General features: G+C 39.9%; 1 long non-coding RNA gene across 1 annotated transcript; it reads right to left on the bottom strand.

The window, feature by feature from the left end:
* Positions 1-4,798: 4,798 nt before the first annotated feature.
* LOC148297490 (uncharacterized) lies at positions 4,799-5,412 on the bottom strand. Its single transcript, XR_015833069.1, has 2 exons — positions 5,286-5,412; positions 4,799-5,112 (listed from the first exon to the last, which is right to left on the bottom strand). It is a non-coding gene; the product is annotated as an uncharacterized LOC148297490 (long non-coding RNA).
* Positions 5,413-9,493: the final 4,081 nt, after the last annotated feature.

Raw genomic sequence — 9,493 nt, 5'->3', positions numbered from 1 at the left:
GTGCATTAACAAGTGGCTTCCTGCTTTTGGATGCGGTGCGGTTGTGCGCGGGCGTGCCAGCACGGTCTACCGTGCGTCGAGATGGTTGATGTGGATAGAATGGTTAAGTGATGAAATGGTGCGCCTGTTTGGACTTGACTTCTAATCAAACGATTGTGGCCGAGAGAGGAACTAATCTCGGCCGTCAGGTTCACGGCCTGAACTACAAGGCCGTTGAATGGTGGTGTTGATGGTGGGTTTAGGGCGGTGCTCCGGCGCGTTGCTCAGTGAGCGACGGTCGTATGATGTATGGGGTGAGTGAGCGAATAACAAGGATGGTGCTCCGGCGCCTTGAAAATCAAGGGTCGTATGATATATTGATGAATGAATTTTCCTTACAAACTAACGCTACTCCTAGGAAAGCAAGTAAAATATTGAAAGTGCATTACAGGAAAAATATAAGTTGCTCCGTGGGAGGCTTTGGTTTGGTGTTTGAACCCTTTGAATGTAGCTTGAGCCTTGCATTTATAGAAAGAGTCCCTGGAGGAGCAATCGAGGCTGAAACCCTGCCTAGTGGAGTCTGATTAGAGCAAGTGGGTAGTCTAATCGACATTTGGGATCGTGAAGTATGGTGGTGTGACCCCATGAATCCTGGTGAATCTCGGCCGCCGCCCTTGATCGTGGTTTCTGCGCAAGTGGCCGTGGAGATGCATTTATTGTTCTGATAGCTGGTGACCTAATCTCTCAAGCTGCAAGAATTCTTGTGAGAATGTCTACGTCTAATCACTCTGATTCCCATCACCAAATCCTGACTTCAGTCACTTCCCATCTTCTCGTGCATTAAATATTTATTCGTGGCCAATGGGTTTGCTGTAATAAACAGAGGCACTACTTCATTAAATGAAGCATGGGACCCTGTTATCACGTGATGATTTGACTTTAACACCTCTGGCCCCGAATTTGCTCGGCCTCGGCCTCGGCTTATCATCAAGGCCGAGATAATCATGCCTTAGCATTTTATTTCTTTTGTTTTCAAGAAGGCCGAGCATCTTGACGAAACGCTGCGTTCCAGTTTTTACGAGTAAGTGCAAAGGCCGAGGAAAGGGGCGCCTTCGGCCAATTCATGGCCGTGATTTATTAGGCACAAACAGCACCAACGTGATGGAGAGTGTTGGCGTGACTTGTAGACTATTGACTTACTTTCCTTACACACCAAGAAATCCTATTATAATTGTAATTAATTTACTTTATTCCTGATTTCTTACAGTAAATAAATTTAGGAATTTATTATTTACTTGCCCATTCAGGTTTCGTTGTATTATAAATATAACCTCCTATAAGAAGAAGAATACACAGAAAATTCCCACAAACAAAATATTCTCTCATAATTCTCATATTTTAGCAATATTCGCTTGGTGAATAAGAGCTTTCTTTTTCCTAATTCATGTCCCAATTTTGTTGATAAAGGCAGTGGAAGAATAATTGAAGAATCTGAATCTATTTCATGTGGTGGGGTTGCTGGCAAACAAGCAAGGCGTATAGTGGAGGTATGAAGAGAAGGCTTAGCGCCGCAATTTCACTGATAGGGAATCCCATATAGAATGTCTAGATCTCTGTCAAAGATACTTAATTTGGCTACATGTTTTGGTTTAACTTCATAGAAAAGTCTGCTGCTACTTGTTGCATTTATCTAATTGTTACTTATTCAATGTAGGTTGTTTACATGGATGAGCCAAGTACTGGACTTGATCCAACTTCAAGAAACACTCTATGGAATGTTATCAAGGCTTGGAAAACAATATCGTGGCATCATCCTAACCAACTTCAAGAAACACATGGTTTAAATTAATTATGTTTTAATTTAATTGCATCATCCTTACTAAAAAAAACCTAAAAATCACAAAAACATCTATACGAAGTCTAACCATTCTCGAGCCCGATGAAGTGAAAGAACCTAAGCCAAGAGGATGTTTCTTGCTTAGTTGATCAATTATTTGATTAGAAGTCAGAAGCGCAACATATTCATACAACCCTTTGAAAGATTATGTGAAAGTTATCTTTTCATTGATGAAAGTGTAGACTATTTATACACAAATAATAGTGGAAAGCAAACGGAAGCTTGAAGCACTAATCTTGTCTAACAGCTTTACAATTTAATATACTGACAAGACCATGCTTATATGTTGAATAACTTTACAGCTCATTGAGATGGGTTTCACGTGTCTTCTGTTGAGATGACTTTGGTGGGTTGCATGTTAGTCCTTTTACACCCCCTCAAGCTGAGAGGAGGGGATCGAATAGAAAGCTTGGACCGTAAGAGCTGAAAACGTGCCTTAGGAAGAGCTTTAGTGTGAATATCAGCTATTTGATCTTGACTGCAGACATACTGTACGGTGAGAGCTTTACTGAGAACCAGTTCTCTGATGTAGTGGTAGTCCAATTCAACATGTTTGGTCCTTGCATGAAAAACAGGATTGGAAGCGAGAGAGATGGCGGAAATATTATCACACCGTAAGAGAGGTGTAGAATTCAAATATAAGCCAATATCAGGAGTACTTTGCATATCCAGGTAAGCTCAGCAGCAGTAATGGCTAATGATCTGTATTCAGCCTCTGTAGATGATCTAGCAACAGTGGGTTCTTTCTTGGCACTCCAACTAATTAGATTTGGGCCAAGGAACACACAATACCCACTGGTAGATCGTCTGTCAAAATGGCACCCTGCCCAGTCAGCATCAGAGTATGAGACCAGATCCAAGTGACCTTTCTTGAACCACATACCATCTGTAATGGTGCCTTTGAGGTATCTAAGAATTCTTTTGACAGCCTGCATATGTGATTCCCTTGGAGTGTGCATGAATTGACACACTTGATTCACAGCAAAAGAAATATCTGGTCTGGTCCATGTTAAGTATTGTAGTGCACCTGCCAAAGATCTGTATTCCACAGGATTTTGTAATAAAGGACCAGTATGGTCAAGCTTGAGAGAACCAACAGGAGTTGCACAAGGTTTAGCACCCTCCATCTTGGCCCTGGAGAGTAACTCCAAAGCATATTTTTGCTGAGAGAGGAAAATGCCATGATCAGTTTGGTGCACTTCAAGACCCAAAAAATAATGGAGGGGTCCCAAGTCCTTAATAGGAAATTGAGTGCCAAGTTTAGAAATGATTGTTTGACAAGCTGCAGAAGAGGGACCAGTGATGATAATATCATCGACATATACAAGAATTAAAACCAAATGAGGCACTTTGAGGATAAAAAGAGAAGTATCAGATTGACAGGCTTGGAATCCTAACAGAGAGGTATATAGCTGGTCATACCAGGCCCTGGGTGCTTGTTTCAGACCATAGAGGGACTTATGCAATTTGCAGACATAAGATGAGTTATCTGGAGCGACAAAACCAGGTGGTTGTTCCATAAATACGTCCTCAGTGAGAAAACAATGGAGAAAGGCATTACTAACGTCAAGTTGATTTAGAAACCAATTGTGAGAAGCAGCCAAGGTGAGCAAAATTCGAATAGTGACTGGTTTGGCAACTAGGCTAAAAGTCTCAGAGTAATCCAAACCTGCCTGTTGATGATATCCCTTGGCCACTAGACGGGCCTTGTACCTGTCAATACTGCCATCTGACTTCTTTTTTATCCGAAAAACCCATTTGCAGCCAACCAGATTGTGAGAAGGAGAAGAAGGGACAAGGCTCCAAGTTCCTGTCGCTTGCAAGGCATTAAATTCCTCTTGCATTGCCAATCTCCAATGAGGATATTTAGAGGCCTGAGTATAAGTGGAAGGAACAAATTCAGCATTTGAAACTAAGGATGGGGAAAGAGGATGTTTGGTGGCAGAGAGAGCCTTAGGCTTGTAAATACCATTTTTAGATCTGGTAATCATAGGATGAGTAGGTAGAGGAAGGGGCGCAGGAGAGGGAGAAGAAGGAAAAGATTGAGGAGTGGGAGGAGGGGAAGGGGAAGAGGAAATGACAGGAGTAGGGGACGAGGAGGATGAAAAGGTAGGATAAGAGAGAGGAGGAGAAATATTGGATAATGGAGTGTGATTGGCAGGGAAGGGAGTAGGAAAAGTTAAGGAAAATGGGGAGGAGAAAGAAGAAGGAGGAGAGGGTAAGGGAGAAGTAGAAGAGAGAGAATGAAAAGGGAAATCTGTTTCATGAAATAGAACATGACGGGAGATGTAGATTCTGTTGGTGGAAGGGTCAAGACATCTATACCCTTTATGTTGTAAACTATACCCTAAGAAGACACATGGTTTACTCTTTGGATCCAATTTGGAAGAGACATAAGGTTGTAGCCATGGGAAGCACGCACAACCAAAGACTTTGAGTTGAGAGTAATCAGGGGGTCTGGTAAAAAGTAATTCCCAAGGAGAGCGGGAGGTAGAAGAAGTAGGCATGCGGTTGATAAGGTAAATAGCAGTGGAGAATGCTTCAACCCAGAATTGGTGAGGAACCTGTGAAGCAACTAAAAGAGTTCTAGCTGTTTCAACTAAATGCCTATGTTTTCTTTCAGCACACCCATTTTGCTGAGGAGTGTGAGGACAGCTGAACTGATGAGAGATGCCATGGTGAGCAAGAAAGGAACTAAAAGCATGGCTGGTAAATTCACCCCCGGAATCACTTCTGAGAATTTTGATTTTGGTGGACAACAAATTTTCAGCATAAGACTTAAAATTTTGAAAAACAGAAAAGACATCCGATTTTGCTTTAATTGGATAAAACTAGGAATACTTGGTATGATCATCAACAAAGATTACATAGTATCGATAGCCATTGACAGAAGAAGTTGTTGATGGTCCCCAGACATCTGAGTGTACCAAATACAATGGTGCAGAGGAAGCATTAACTGAAGTAGGAAAGGGTAACCGTGCACATTTGCCTAAAGCACAATGAGTACAAAAGAAATGATTTGGAGCAGAAGCAGTCAACTTGATGTGCTGGGCTGACAGCAACTTGCGGAAAATTTTAGAGGAGGGATGACCAAGTCTTTGATGCCAAATCGGAAAAGCAGCGGTGGAAGCGACATGAGCAGAATGGGAAGAGCGAAATAATGCCGGAATATGATTGAAGTGATACAGACCGTGCTTAGCAGGGCCCTGAAAAAGCATCCTCCCCGATGCGAGGTCCTTAACAAAAAAACCATGAGGATGAAAGGTTAGTGAACAATGATTATCAGTGACAAACTTATGTACGGACAACAGATTGTAGGCTAATTTAGGCATATGTAGGACATTATGAAGCTGAAAATGAGCAGTTTTAGTACGCAAGATAGAAGTGCCAGAGTGTGAAATAGGCAGACCTTGACCGTCACCAATAAAAACTTGCTCTTGACCATTATAAGCTGATGGAGTTTGCAGATTATTGTAGTGAGGGGTCATATGAGAGCTAGCACCAGAGTCAACTAGCCAAGTACTGGAGGACGGAGCAGAGGTAGCATTGGCACACATAGCAGACAATTTGGCAGGAGGAATTCGACCGTGGAAAGCATGATTCATGCGATTATAGCAATCAATTGCTGCATGTCCAGAGGAGTTGCAAATTTGACACACTGTTTTACCTCCAGATGAATAATGAGGAGATGGGAGATATTGTGCACGACCTTGACCATAGGTGGAGGATGAATTACGTGGAGGGGCCTGAAATTGAGAGGAAGATTTGGAAGAACCAAAATGTCGAGAGCCACGACCACGAGAACGAAAGTGAGTGGCAGCAAAGGCTTAATGAGGACCAGAGCCACTGTAAGTGTGAGGAGCTTGAAAGGAGGGAGGAGTGGACAACAGAGGGGCAGAGGCACCTTGTGTAGAGGCAAAGGCTTTAAATGGTTCAGAGTGAGAACTAGAAGACTGAAGCTTCTTTCGTGCTAAAGAAAGTTCTTTGCTGAGTAAAAGGCCATGAAGGTCGTCAACAGACGTAGAAGTGAGACGAAGCTCAATAGAATCAATAAAGGATTCAAATTCAGAAGGGAGACCATTCAGAATAATGGCAATGATGTCTGAATCATCAATAGGGGCACCAGCAGCAGCCAAAGCATCAGAGAGTTGTTTGATTTGCTGTAAGTACTCAGAGACAGAAGAAGTTTCTTTTTGCATCGATTGCAATCTAGATCGGAGATGATGAACATGAGAGCGAGAGACACCAGCAAATCTCTTTTCAAGATTAAGCCACAAATCTCGAGCAGATTGAATACCTACAGTAAATGGAATGAGATCTTCAGAGAGTGTGGAATTGATCCAGATGATAATATTCTGATCCTTTTCGTACCAGGTATCAAATGCTAGATTTGGAATGGTAGAGGACCCGGTGGAATCTGGTATAGAAACAGAGGGACATGGCTCAGTGCCATCAACAATACCGGAGAGTCGGTAACGGCGAAAAATTGGAGCAAAGAGTGATTTCCAAAGAAGATAATTATCACGTTTCAATTTGATGGGCACCATACTGCCAATATTCTGCACAGTGACAGAAGAAAACATGCTAGAGGAAACATTGGCTGCTGTAGAGGCAAGTGAAGTCGGAGACGGAGAAGACACAGTGGTCGTAGGAGGAGAAGTGGGAGGGGTAGCCATGGATGAGTGTATAGAATGATGAAATTGTTTGGAGTAAGGAAATAGAAAAAGGAAGCAGAAACGAGAAGGAGGAAAAGGAAGGAGTAAAAAAAAAAAATTAAAGCAGGATCGAGAAATTGAAAGTAGAGTTGCCGTAAGGCATGGGCTCTGATACCACGAAAGATTATGTGAAAGTTATCTTTTCATTGATAAAAGTGTAGACTATTTATACACAAATAATAGTGGAAAGCAAATGGAAGCTTGAAGCACTAATCTTGTCTAACAGCTTTACAATTTAATATACTGACAAGACCATGCTTATATGTTGAATAACTTTACAGCTCATTGAGATGGGTTTCACGTGTCTTCTGTTGAGATGACTTTGGTGGGTTGCATGTTAGTCCTTTTACCCTTTCCTTCCAAGCTATTTAGTGGCTTGGTGGTGGCACACCTACACAACTCAAGAGAAGAATAATGACCAAAAATTCCTTCCAAAAACCACCTCGGCTGATATGAAGGCTTGTGCTTATAAATAAAACGACAATGTCTTACTACTATTGATATGTCAACTTATGTTTTGGCTCCCACTAACTGGGATAATGTTTTGGAGGCCCTAGGCGAACCACCAAAATGTGGCATTCTACCTTCTATGTATATTTATGTGATTTTTTTAGGTAAGTTAAAAAAATTATATGAACTCAAAGTCACAATTGTTACTTAAAAAGAAAATTAACAATATGTAATTCACATAACAACATTATAAAATACATCAATACATCACTTAAGTATCACTTGTCTTGCATTTTTCGATGCAAAAGTATAAATTGATTTTACATAATCAAGTTTTTCTACAATGTCTTTTTCTACAAGTTTTCTACATAGCTAAACCATTCAATTTTTCTTATAACATAGTTGATCGAAGGTTAGATTTGATCAACTCCAACTTTGAAAAGCTTCTTTTGCTGAGGCAATAGAAAATATAAATAATCATGAACATCAATGATATTAAGCACACACATACACGTTGCAATGAAAGTATTTGCACTAATACTGAGTCATAAGTGCTAGATTTCATGAAACCTCAACAACTTGTTTTTTTTTTCTTTGTCGAAACCTCAACTCTATACGATCTATCTTAAATAGATCATCCCTGTATTTTATTTCTTATTACCTCATCCAATTTGGTTTTTTATTTATTTATGCCATTCAACTAGGTGAATGAGTTTCCATTTTTAAGTTTTTGTGTGCATAATTGGGCTTTTTGTTTTTATATACAATACTCGGCCTAACATAATATTAATAGAAATTTAGTGAAATACCCATTCCTAGACATAAAACTATAAATATACCCTATACCATTCAATATATATAAACACACCCAAAAAAAACCCAAAACTGACAGCTGTTACCTTTTTTAATTTAATTAGATAAATGAAATACCTTTATTACCCATTTAGTATTAAATTAGTTTATTTGAAAAATTTTGGGCGCTCTCTCTCTCATCTCTCTCTGTTCGCTCTCGTCTCTCTGCGTTCGCTCCCGTCTCTCTCCAGCGATCTTGGTGCTCCGGCCACAGCCAGCCGTGAGACTGGTCAGAAAAGGACCGGCCAGGGCCGACGATCAAGTCTGGGCTAAAGCCCAGCCACATCAGCCACTCACGACGCTGCTGCGAGCTCGGAAAGGTCTGTGGATTTCGAGTTTTTCGACGTCATTTCCGGCGACTTCGGCGGTTGTTTCCGTCAATCGAGGTATGAAACTTCATCTACTTTTCGTGCTCTAGCTGTTTATGTATGTGGTTATGATAGATTTTGGAGTTTTGGAAATTAATCAATACACCCTAGATTGTGGTGTTTATGTATATGCAATTGTAGATCCAATTCTTCTTGATTTTATATGTTTATTTTTGTTATTGCCGATTTGGAGGCAAGCTATTGGATTTTATGATTTCGTTCTAATTTGTATTTAGATATTCGTTTGAGTTTTAAATTGTGATTTTAGTTTCTTTTTGTTTATAATTTGGATTGATTTCATATTCGGTTTGGTTGTGGATTTGTTGTTTGAGCTGTGGTTAGAAATTTGTGATATTCGATTTGGTTTTCATATTAATTGAGGTATGCTTTTTCAGTTGAATCTGAGTATATTCGTGTTTTTTCTGTTTTTCAGTGTAAAGTTCCAGTATAGGGTAGTAACACTGCTTGTTTGCTATGAAATCCTATTTCTAATGCATGTCTACCACTGTAAAGTTCCAGTATAGGGTAATAACACTGCTTGTTTGCTATGAAATCCTATTTCTAATGCATATCTACCACTGTAAAGTTCCAGTATAGGGTAATAACACTGTTTTTTTGCTATGAAATCCTATTTATAATGCATATCTACCACTTTACAATCCTATTTCTAATGCATATCTACCACTGTAAAGTTCCAGTATAGGGTAATAACACTGCTTGTTTGCTATGAAATCCTATTTCTAATGCATATCTACCACTGTAAAGTTCTAGTATAGGGTAATAACACTGCTTGTTTGCTATGAAATCCTATTTCTAATGCATATCTACCACTGTGAAGTTCCAGTATAGGGTAATAACACTGCTTTTTTGCTATAAAATCGTATTTGTAATGCACGTCTACCACTGTTAAGTTCCAGTCTAGGGTAATAACACTGCTTGTTTGCTATGAAATCCTATTTCTAATGCACGTCTACTAGTGTTATTACCACATACTGGAACTCTACAGTGGTAGACATGCATTACAAATAGGATTTCAGAGGAAACAAGCAGTATTAATACCCTATACTGGAACTTTACAGTGCTAGACGTGCATCAGAAATAGGATTTCAGAGGAAACAAGCAGTGTTATTACCCTATATTGGAACTTTACAGCCATTAATCAGAAATTTCAGTAAACTAGCGACTAAAATAATGATAGTAAATGTCTGAAATTTCAGTATAGGTTTGGTTTG

This window comes from Prunus avium, chromosome 1, assembly GCF_965620075.1.
Source record: "Prunus avium chromosome 1, drPruAviu1.hap1.1, whole genome shotgun sequence".
NCBI classification, from domain to species: domain Eukaryota; kingdom Viridiplantae; phylum Streptophyta; class Magnoliopsida; order Rosales; family Rosaceae; genus Prunus; species Prunus avium.
This window is presented reverse-complemented; position numbering and strand designations above follow the sequence as displayed.